Raw genomic sequence first — 12,323 nt, 5'->3', positions numbered from 1 at the left:
TAAAAGAAATGTGTAGGCTGTTGCAAAGGCCTCTAGGGTGGGCAAGGGGGGTATAAGGATATTTGGATTTATCATAGCAGGGGCCGCAGTCCACATATTTATTGTTCTTAAGGCATCGACCAGTCCCAGCCAAGGAGCGGTCCCAGGGGTGGACAGAGATAAGGTCAGAGGAGGAGGTAAGCCAGTATGCTGATCCCGTGGTCTCACAACCCCAGGCGGCGCAATAGCCGTCAGCGGGGCCTCCGCAATCATCCCGCTTGTCAAAACCGGGGCAGATGTAAAAGGGGAGCTGCCGGGTGGCAGACCGTTGCCCTGGAGACCCACAACCATACCCCGGGAAGGGCTCTTGAGGAGAGGGGTCCCAGTCCTTGCCCACGATGTCGCACAGATCCACAAAAAGGTCGGGGAACCATGTTCCGGCCGGCCAACTGCTTGAGGATGTGGAGTTGGCAGTAGTACCAGTGACAGGGTTAAAGATGACCCAGGTCTGCTTCACTGGGTGGTGTGGGCTGGAGGCTGCAGACGACAAGCAGACGTAAAGGAGTAGAGTCAAGGCAAAAGGAGCTGTCAGGGCCATCTTCCGTGATTCCTGAAAAGAAAGCAAAGAGAAGGTTCTCAGGGACAGGCCCTGGAGAGGACGTGTTAAGAAGGGGAGCGAGGGGCATCAATTGTCCTAATGAGTCTTGACGGGATCCAGCGGGCGTTGTTTTCAGCAGAATCAAAAACACATGCGGAGCCTTTACCCCATGTAAGAACGGGGTCGGGGCCGCGCCAGAGGCCAGTAAGGGGGTCGCGCCAGAGGACCTGCGCGAGATTGGATGTAGTATGCGGGTGCCAATGGCAGTCGGCGGCGGAGCGTCCTTCCGCATCCAAGGTGAGAAAATTAAGAATGAAAAGCGCATGCACGAGGAGCAGGGTCTGATTGCCACACAATGGGTAAAGGGTTTCTTGGGACTTGAGTTTAAAAAGGGTGTTCTTAAGGGTTTGATTTGCTCATTCAACAATGCCTTGTCCTTGTGGGTTGTAGGGGATGCCTGTAACATGTTTTATGCCTAACTGAGAACAGAATTGTTTAAAGGCCTGGCTGGTATAGCCGGGGCCATTATCTGTTTTGAGGGAGAGGGGTTTTCCCATCATGGACATAGCAAGGAATATATGCTTGATAACATGCCTGGTGGCTTCGCTGGGCTGTGCAGATGCAAAAAGAAAACCGCTAAACGTGTTGATGGAAACATGGACATACTTGAGTTTAGCGAAAGAAGGGACGTGGGTGACGTCCATTTGCCATAGGTGGCCGAGGAGAAGGCCACGGGGGTTAATCCCTAGATGGGGTTCAGGCAAAAGAGTAACACAATTCTTACAACTTTTAACAATTGACCTGGCCTGTTCTCTGGTAATTTTGTAGGCCAGGTGAAGGGATTGAGAGTTGAGGTGGTGAAGCCTGTGTGGCTCTGTAGCGAGGGAGACAGGGTCGGTCGAGAGAGGGGAAAAGGGGGTGGCCGAGGCGGCTAAGGCAGCTAAGCGAGTGTGTTGGTCCGCAAGGTCGTTCCCGAAAGACAAGGGGCCTGGGAGGCCAGAGTGGGCACGTATGTGGCCCACGAAAAAGGGGCACGACCGCGATCGGATGGCGTGTTGGAGTTGGGAGAAAAGAGAAAAGGTAGCAGTCGTTGGCTGAACAGCGGGAACGATCTCGAGTCGGAGCAGAGATTGGACAACGTATCTGCTATCCGAGTAGAGGTTGAATGGGGTATCAGGCAGGGAATGGAAGACAGTTAGGGCAGCATAGAGCTCCACCAGCTGTGCGGACTCATAAGGGGTTCGGATAGAGCGGGGGCGATTGTTCATGACTATGGCGGCAAGGCCGGTTTTGGAACCGTCCACGAAGACTGTGGGTGCTCCTGGAATAGGAGAGGATCGAGTTTGGCGTGTGAGTATGAAGGGGGTAAGAGTGAAAAACTGTAGCAATTTATTACTGGGCATGTGATTGTCTAAGGTGCCCTGAAACGTGGAGATGAGTATAGCCCAATTGTCATTCTGAGATCTGAGCCAATCGAGCTGCTCCCTGCTGTAAGGGGATACCACGTGGTCAGGGGGACGGCCGAAATGGCGTGTGGAGAGGCGAATGCCTATCATGGCTATACGGGCAATCAAATCGGGGTAGGAGGCAAGAATCTTTCGGTTGTACATAGGGAGGTGTATCCAGATGAGGGGAGCAGGATCCTGCCACAGAAGTCCCGTAGGGGAAAATTCAGTGGGAAAGATGAGAAGGTAAAGGGGGATTTGGGGGGAGAAATACCCGACATTCTGGGCTGCTATAGCTTGTTCCACTTTCTGGAGGGATATTTCACCTGCCGGTGTCAGGGAGCGGGGGGAAGAGGGGTCGGGATCCCCTCGGAGAATGTCCTCAAGAGGACGGAGATCCGCTTTGGAAAGTTGCAGATAGGGGCAAAGCCAATTAATGTCCCCTAGAAGTTTCTGAAAATCATTAAGGGTCTTAAGGGCAGAGCGTTTAAGCGCAACCTTATTTGAGAATAGCCGGTCGGGTTCAAGCCGGAATCCCAGGAAGGTGAAGGGGTACTGGGTTTGAATTTCATCTGGGGCAATGCTAAAGCCGCGGGCCTGGAGTGCGCAGATGATAGTCTGGGCTATGGTCTGCGCTAATGAGGGGGAAGGGGCAGCAATGAGAAGATCATCCATGTAATGGATGAGGTAAGCTGAAGGGTATCGAGTCCTAACAGGGTCAATAGATTGGGCAATGAATTTTTGACATAATGTGGGGGTGTTGGCCATCCCTTGAGGAAGTACACGCCATTGGAATCGAGGGTTAGGTCCTATGTGATTAACTATGGGAATGGAGAATGCGAAACGAGGGCTATCGGAGGGATCAAGAGGGATTGAGAAGAAGCAGTCTTTAATGTCGATGACAATTTTGCTGAACCCTTTTGGGATGGCGGTCGGGGACGGGAGGCCTGGCTGTAAGGCTCCCATGGGAAGCATGGTCTTATTAACCTCGCATAGGTCTTGCAGGAGTCTCCATTTCCCCGATTTCTTTTTAATGACAAAAATGGGTGTATTCCAGGGGGAGGTAGAAGGTTCAAGGTGTCCTAGGGAGAGTTGCTCCTGCACTAGCATTAAGGCAGCTTGAACCTTCTCAGATGTCAGAGGCCACTGGTCGATCCAGACAGGGGAATCAGACTTCCAAGTAATCTTATCAGCCTGGAGTGCAGGGGGATCAGTGGCCTTTATGAAAAATTTTGTGATCCAAGACCTTCCTTGTCTTTTTGGGCTGGGAGGAATATAGGGTGTAAGATGCCTTGTTCATTCTTACCAAGGCCTTTGCCTGGGAGGTATCCAGATTTCAGCATCATGGTGGTGACAGGATCGCTAGGGCTAACCATGAGAAGCCGCATCTGGGCTAGGATGTCTCTGCCCCAGAGATTAACAGGAAGCCCCGCGACTACATAGGGGCGGGTAGTACCCCTATTACCCTCGGTATCTTGCCAATTAAGGACCTTAGAGCTTTGGAGGGTGTCTTGGACTTGGCCTATTCCTGACAGGTGGGTGGATGAGGGTTGAAGGGGCCAGGTGCGGGGCCAGTGAGCCTGAGAGATGACGGTGGAGTCTGCCCCCATGTCCAGCAGCCCGGTGAAGGTTTTCCCCTCGATTTTCAATTGGAGAGTGGGCCGGGACTCAGTGAGTTGCTGCACCCAGTAAATATTGGAAGAGCCTGGGGAAGAGGGGCCTCGTGTTTGGGCTACAGCAGGGAAATCGCCGATCATGGGGAGGGGGAGGGCCTGAGCTAAACGCCTTCCTGCAGGGATGGTGACAGGGCCGTGTGGGGATTCTACAATGATTTTTATTTCCCCAGTGTAATCGTTATCGACAAGAGTGGGGTGCACAACGACACCCTGTAATGTGGTAAGTGCTCTGCCGATAATCAAGAAAAACATGCCAAGGGGCGGTGGTCCAAATTTACCTGTAGAGAGGACTACGGGGCCTTCCTCAGGTGTTAATATTCGGGTGGTGGAGGCACAGAGGTCCAGGCCTGCGCTGCCTGTTATGGCTCGAGTTAAGGTGCTGGAGAGGGGCTCCCGAAGGAGCCCCGCATCCTGTTTCCCTGTACCGTGGGGAGAATTTGCCCGTCAAGAGTAGTTCTAGATCGGCAATCCCGAGCCCAGTGCCTGCCCTTCCGGCACTTCGGGCAGATGCTAGGTGGAGGCCTATTGGGGGGAGGGGGGCGCTGCTAGTGGTATGGGAGCCTGCCTAGGGCTCTGCCCGGAGGGGCATTCGCGTGCAAAATGGCCAGGTTGCCCGCATTTAAAGCAATTTCGAGGGGTGTTGGGGCAGGAGGCTTGAATGGCTGCCCCAATGGCTAAAGAGATGGACTTGTTTATTTTGTGGTCGTAGGCGTCAATGTCATTGCATAGGCGGATCATCCCATCTAGATCAAGGTCTCTAGCCTTCCCCCTTAGGGCAGCCTTGCAGGCAGAATTAGCATTTTCAATTGCCAAATGTCTCACCACTGGGTTATCTGATCCATCCTGGCCCAAGACCCTTTCAGCGGTTTCTAGGAGTTTTGCAACAAATTGAGCATATGGCTCGTTGGGTCCCTGGAGAATTTTTGAGAGGGGGGCCGTGACTGATCCAGCGGCAGGAACCGCCCGCCAAGCAGCCATAGCGGCGTGTGCAGTTTGCATGAGTAATCCAGGGGATAGTCTCATTTGTGTGTTTTCTAATGCATAGCGGCCGCGGCCGAGAATTTTGTCGGTCGTCCAGGCGGCCGTCTGGGCATTTTTTGAGTTTAGTTTAGCCTGATTTTCTGCCCTCTCTAGGAATTCTGCCTTCCAAATTAAGAATTGTCCTCTGGAGAGGACGGACTGCACTACCTTAGACCATTCTGAGGGAAGTATATGTCCCTCTCCTCCGAGTCCCTCTAAAATGGAAAGTGTGAAAAGGTCGTTGAGGCCATAATTTTTAACTGCCGAATGGAGGTCTTTAATGTGTTTGAATTTTAATTTTTTATAGATCGGGGTACGGGGCTGTGCCGAACCTGTAGTGTCAGCGCCCCTAAACCGTTCACCACCCTCATCTTCCTCCGCCCCTTCAGAATCAGAGGATTCGCCAGAAGGGGGAAGAGAGACGTTCTCGGGGAGAATCTCAGCGGCCTGTTGCTGCCTGGTGATGACCGGGAAGGCAAGAGTGGCTTTATTTTTTGGTCAAGGTGGCTTGGATTTAGGGACCATAGGCCAGAAGATGTCTATTTGTAGATCATGCAATTGATTTGTTAGGGTGTGTACCTCTTTTTGGAGGTCTAGGAAATATTTAAGGTCAGCGACTTGCTTACTGAGTTGTGTTGTGGCCTCCTTAAGATCATCAGAGCCAGGGAATATGGGGAAAGCAAGAGGTGTGGGGTGGGGAAAGGGGGGGTGTAAATTGGCAGGGTTATATGGGGGGGGCTGCTCTCAAGGAGATCATTGTCCTGATAGCAGGCGGCCTCTTCTTCCAGTTCTGACTGATAGGCAGGGTTAAGTGTGCCCTCAGAGTCAGGGTCTTTATACAAGACGGGATAGAGACGGGGAGAAGGCCGTGTTGTCTGTTTAGAGGGGACAAGGGGCTCCCTAAAGGGATGAGTTGGTTTAATTGGTTCATCTAAGAGGGAGGAAGGGCGCTTGTCTTTTTTTGGTGGTGATTCCTCCTCCTCAAGTTGTTTCTTATGGTCTAGGATAGCATCCTCAGCCAAACTGAGGAGGTGAGACACCTGCCTATCGGTGTCGACTTCTTTAAGAATATCACGAATTAGCCCGTAATAGGAAAAATATTCATCGGGGATCTCTTGGCCAGATTTTAACAGGCCGTTTAGTTCTTTGCCTACTTTGTTCCAGGTAAGGGGGTGGATCCCTGGGCCGTGTAGAATAAGCCAGGGGCAACGTTCCTCTATGAAGCAGAAGAACTTAAACAAATTTTTCTTTTTCACCCTAATGCCTCTCTCCCTGAGACTATCCTTTAGTTCCTTAACAAATAGGGCTTCCTTTGAGTGTTTTCCCCATTTCTCTTTCATGCAGTTGTCACAATCGCTTCCCCACTTTCCTGGCCAATCTCCTCGCGGAGGTATGGAAACGCGGATACCAGTGGGCCCAGACTCAGAAACAGATCAAGGGGACGATCAATGTACCGAAACCCTTGTCATACCAGTCATGCACACACTCATTGTGGGGTATTTACTCCAAATTCCAGCCTGATTGCCTATGGGGATGGGACGACTTACCCTGCCTCAAGGCTATCTGTCCAGCCTCTACCCTTCCTTGTCTGCAGAATCTGTTCCTCAGTCGTCCGGTAAGCCGTCTTCTTCGTGCCCCACGTTGGGCACCAGATATCCGGAACCGGCTGGATACAACCACGGGGCCTACGAAGCAGCTACCTAAAAGACCATAGGGGGAGAGAGGAGAGACCAAGCACGCATGAAAGACAGAGTCAGTCTAATGGTGTCAAGGCTCGTTTATTGTGTGCAAGGGGTGAGTTTATATGCTTCTAGGGCTGGGGTGGGGAAATTTCTGGTGGTTTCAGGCCATTGGTCTTGCCACGCCTATCCCAGATGAAGTTGGGTAAGTTTCTATTCTTAACATAAGTTTTGTTTCTCAGAAAACCCTTTACTAAGTTTTGTTTCTATGGTTTTAGGTTTCATTCCTTGGTCTCTGACAGACTCCCTTCCCTGGCTTGTTCTGGAGGTACTAGCCTCCAGAGAAGATCCTCATCTTGGAGGAGTCCTCGTGGCTAAAACCCTTGTTTAATTGATCTCTGGGCCCCATTTGCTGGGGCTTCTGAAGCCCTGCCTGGTTCAAACCAGGCTGGAATAAATATCTACTTTCTCTGATTTTCTTACTTTCACTCTTTCTCTTTTTGTAAATAAACTACCATAAAAAGTCACTTGGAATTGAGTCATAATTCCTGGTGACCACACTCTTATAAATTTAGTACAATCCTTTTATTTTTACCCCTTACATTCTGGCCCTTTACATGATGTAGTGAAAACTCTGTGATACAGAATTAGATTTTTTTTTTAAAAAAACCTGTGATACAGCAAAGCTACAATAAGTGAAACATGATATAGGGAGGGATGAATAAATATATATATGATACACATATATATTTCTGTGTATATATTACATTTAATAGTCTGTACATATGCTGTTTCCTTCCCTTCCACCTTTATCCCCAGTAAAATGTAAGCTGCTTTTTTTTTTAAACCCTTACCTTCTGTCTTAGAATCAATATTGTATATTGCTTCCAAAGCAGAAAAGCAGCAAAGGCTAGGCAATGGGAGTTAAGTGACTTTCCCAGGTTCACACAGCTGGGAAGTGTCTGGAGCCAGATTTGAAGAATATAAGCTTCTTAAGGAAAGAGTCTGTTTTGTTTCTGAGTCTTCATATCCCCAATGGGAGGCACTTGCTTACTTGAACAAAGTCACCCTAATAGCAAAAGGACTAGCGTGTATTCACTGCAGGATATGGCTTAGGAAACTGCTCATGCACATTCTTTCATCCTACTCAATCAGATCCAGCTCAGTTCTATCCCCTCTCCACAAGGTATTCTTGCTCTTCACTTTCTCTTGCTGGTTCCCTCAGGGTTGGCTGCCGCTGGGCATCTCCTCCATTTCCCTTTGGTAGGTCTTTTTCACCTTCAGCCCACTTTGGGTCTGTTCTCCAAGCAGCCCACTGAGACCAACACCAAGTTCTCAATTGTCAAAGGAAGATTAGGAAAGGAAGAGTGAATTTTTTGTTTTGTCAGCATAACGTAAGTCATATAAATATAATTTTTCCCCTATCTCTTGAATTCTGGGATGAGAGAGGGTTCTTGTGTTGTTGAGTGAGTGCTCAGCAGTCTCTCTGTAAAGCACTAAGAATTCTGTAAACTCCAGGAACCCAGGATGGAAGCAGGAAAAATGGTTTGCTCTCTCCTTCAGGATCCTTAGACAAGGTGAGAGCAGGGTACAATCCTACAAAGAGTTAACAAGAAAAAGATGGCCTGATACTTGTGGGTTGTCCTCTGCTTATCTTTGGGATCAAACAAGAACAAAGTTAAACTAAAAGCTACTGGTGACTCGTGTCCATAAAGCCAGGTCAGTCTTTCCCCAGATTCTGGGAACTACACAGGTTTCTAGAGGCAGAAAGCCACAGTAGCTCCTTTCAGATGATCATAGATTTTAGGCCTAGAAAGTTCACTTTTAGCACAAGGGTGCTTCGCTTTTTGGGGGAGGGTCATTGGACCCCTTTGGCAGTGTAATGAAACCTATGGACCCCTTCTCAGAATAATGTTTTTAAATGTTATCCAAAGTAAAATTTCATAGAATTACAAAGGAAAGCAATTATACTCACATACAATTATCAAAAAAAATTTTTTTTAAGTCAGGGACCCCATGTTAAGAATTCTTATCTTGGAGGCCATTAAGCCCAACTACTTCATCTTATTGATGAAAGAACTATGGCCCACAGAGGTTAAGCATTTACCTGTTGTCCCATAGCTAGTAAGTCTTTAGAGGATTTGAATGAAAATATTCTTGACTCCATGTCCAGCACTCTGTCCACTGGGCCATTTGGCTCTCCATGGAAAAGTATTAAAGATTCTGAGGTTCTACACAGGCAGACTCCTAATTGCCCAACAGGCATCCTCTACCTCAATAGAAATCCACCAATTAGATCCCAGCCTAGATTTTTATCCACTGACTATCAATTGTACGTTGATCCTTTCATTCAATGAATAATAGGTACCTACCATGTGCATTGTGTGTTTCTAGGTGTTCGAGGAAATATAAATGGCCCTCTATTTGTTGATATCTAATAAAGAAGGTGAGCAGTTAGGTGGCACAATGGATGGAGCACCTGGCCTGGAGTCAGGAAGTCCTGAATTCAAATCCAGACTCAGACACTTACTAGCTGTATGGCCCTGGGCAAGTCACTTAACCCTATTTGCCTCAATTTCTTTATCTTTAAAATGAGCTGGACAAGAAAATGGCAAACCATTCCAGTATCTTTGCCAAGAAAATCCCAAATGAGGTAGCAAAGTGACAGATATGACTGAAACAACTGAACAACATAAAATAAAGAAGGTGCAAAGTAGACTTTAATTAAAACACTGAACAGTAAGCATGATATAGTGGAAGGAAAGTCTTCCAATGAGGAATGATAGACCTTGATTCAAATCCTATCTCTGAATGGGGAGCCAAGATGGTGGAATAGCAGGAAGCAGGACAAACACCTCCCACCCCAGACTTCTCTAAACAGATCTAGAAGGTGCATCAGACCAAATCTTAGTGAAGAAATCCTAGGGAAAAAAATATAGAATAATTTTTCCACCTCAGTTTAGTACAGAGAGACAGACAGAGAGGTTTGCAGACATTGGTGATGAAGTCTGATCAGAAAGGGTGCAGTAAAGAAACACAGTGAATAGAGCGCCAGGCCTGTAGTCAAGAGGACCTGGGTTCAAATCTGAATTCAGACATTTCTTAGCTGTGTGACCCTGGACAAGTCAGTTACCCCAAATTGCCTAGCCCTTGCCACTCTTCTATCTTAGAATTTATATTAAGGCAGAAGGTAAGAGTTTAAAAAAAGAATAGTTCCATGTACAGATTATTCCAAAACCCAGTGAGTGTCTATACCCCTGGTAAGAGGAAGTCCCAAATCCATACCAAAGCATCTTTCTGGGAATGGGTGCCATCTGGCAGGTTCATCATCCACTATTCAGATGTTGGTCATAGATCCAGGGCAAACTGAGAAGACAAACCTGTACTCAGAGTGGTCAGGGCTAAGGAGTAGTCACAGATCCTAGGTTATGGACCAAGAGCTGGGCAAATCGAGAAACAACGGGCTCAGATCCCAAGAGCACACCGGGTTCTCAGTTCCATTTTCTAGTCCAATCTAAAGCTTGCAAAGGGATAACAATGTCATAGATTCTCAGATAAAGGGGAGCCTGCAGTTGTCACTACAAACCAATTGAGTTTCCCAATTAGATGATAGTGGTTGCTCTAACCCAAATCTAAGTCTAAGAGCTAAGTCAAGAGACTGGGGTGGGAGCAAGGTGGGAGTGGATGGTGCTGCAATCAGACTTTGCCATGGATCAGATTGTTTGAGAGGCAATGAAGGCAAACTGTGCCTGAGAGACCAAGATATCATAACACTCAATACTCCTAAGAAAGCAACAACATGACCAGTCTACACCTTTCCTCCAGAAATTCCGAGAGTCCAGCCTTAATAGAAAGTCTGAAGTCAGCAAGGAAGCTGGAAGAATGAGCAAACAAAAAAAAGGAGTCTTACCCAAAAAAGATATTATAGTAATAGGGATGCTCAAGATACAGATTCAGAAGAGAATGACCCCAAAATATCTAGAAGCAAACCTTAAGGAAAAATACAGCTTGGACACAAATTCAACTAAAATTTCCAAAAGAGATGAAGTGAGAGATTTGGGGGTTTTTTATAATGTAAGAATATTTTTATAAATGAAATGAAAGTGCTAAGGTGGGGATGGCAAAGAAATGAAAACTATGAAAAAAAGGAATTGGAAGGAGAATTAGCAGCTTGGCACAAGAGACATAAAACTCAATCAACAAACTCCTTGCAAAATATATATGAACCAAATATAAGATAATGCCTCTGGAAGACAATAAGAAACATCAAAATAAAGTCAATGGAAAAAATAGGATGAATTCAAGTTATCCCATAACAAAAATAACTGAAAACAGATCAAGGAAAAAAATTAAGAATCACTGGACTCCTTGAAAACCATAACAACAACAACAAAAGAATCTAGATATATTTCAAGAAATCATTAAATAGCCCAGATCATTTAGAACCAGAGGGCAAAGCAGAAATGGAATCCACTTGTTATCTTCTGAGAAGAACTCCAAAATGAAAACTTCTGTGAATATTAAAGCCAAAATCCAAGTCAAAGAAAAAATCCCACTATTATCTTAGAATCGAAATTTAGTATCGATTCTAAGATAGAAGGTAAAAGATGATAGATAGATAGATAAAAAGAAAGGAAGAAAGAAAGAAAGAAAGAAAGAAAGAAAGAAAGAAAGAAAGAAAGAAAGAAAGAAAGAAAAAAAGAAAGAAAGAAAGAAAGAAAAAAAGAAAAAAAGAAAAAAGAAAGAAAGAAAGATAGATGCAATGGAAAATAGAAGACAGAAATTCCAAAAGAAACTGAAAAGTAGTTTGAAAGTAACATTTTTATTATATGAATTAAAAAACTTTCATAAGTTCATAAGTTTAAACTTTCATCCTACTCACTTTCATAAGTGACTCATGTATTGGTTGCAGGGAAAAAGAATAGTAAGTACTAGGCAATGAGAAGTAAGTGACTTTCCCAGGATCCCACAGCTAGGAAGAGTCTGAGACAAAATTTGAACCCAGAACCTTTCATCTTTAGGGCTGACTCTCAATTCACTGAGCCACCTAGCTGCCCCCTATTTTATAGTTTAAAAAATCCATATGTAAAAGATTCGTGGTTTCTATGTACTTTGTTTATGGAAATGTTAATTTTTGGGATGTTCATTAATTTCAGAACAATAAAATTATTTTCTCTTTCCCACTGCAGACTTCTCTTTTCTTTCTTTTTTTAAAATTTCTTTTTTAATAATTTATTTTCCAATTACATGTACAATTTTCAAAATACATTTTTTGAAGTTGGAAGATCCAAATTGTCTCCTTCCTTCCTTTCCCTCCCCCCTCTCAGAGATGGTAAGCAATTTGAGCTGGGTTATATATGTATTATCATGCAAAATATTGGCCATTGTTGCAGGAGAATACTCCTATAAAACCAAAACCCCCAAATTAAAACCCAAATAAATTAATATAAAAGATAGTATATTTTGATCTGCATTCTGACTCCAACAGTTCTTTCTGCGGAGGTAGGTGGTGTCTCAGAATTGTCCTGTATTACAGAACAATAACATTCTAAAGAAAAAAATACTGGGTAGATAAACTCAACAAGATTTGGCAACCAGCTGGATGTGAAGAACAAAAAATACTCTAAGGCTACAAGCATGGGTAACTGGGAGAATAGTGATAATTTAAAGGAATAGCCAAAGGATCATCGATCATAAGCTAAAAAATACCTTAAGAGGTATCAAGTCCAATTCCCTCATTTTACAGAGGAGAAAACAGAGACACAAAAGATTAAGTGATTTGTCCAGCATTACACAGCTAATAAATAACCTGTGGTGGGGATTCGAATCCAGGTCTTCCTGATTCCAAATCTAGCATCCCTGTCTACCTGCCCACACTGCCAACTCCATGCTTGAGAAGAAAGAGAGCAAACCCAAACCCTTAGAT

The sequence above is a fragment of the Gracilinanus agilis genome, chromosome 3, assembly GCF_016433145.1.
Source record: "Gracilinanus agilis isolate LMUSP501 chromosome 3, AgileGrace, whole genome shotgun sequence".
Classification (NCBI taxonomy): domain Eukaryota; kingdom Metazoa; phylum Chordata; class Mammalia; order Didelphimorphia; family Didelphidae; genus Gracilinanus; species Gracilinanus agilis.
Note: the sequence above shows the minus strand (reverse complement) of the source record.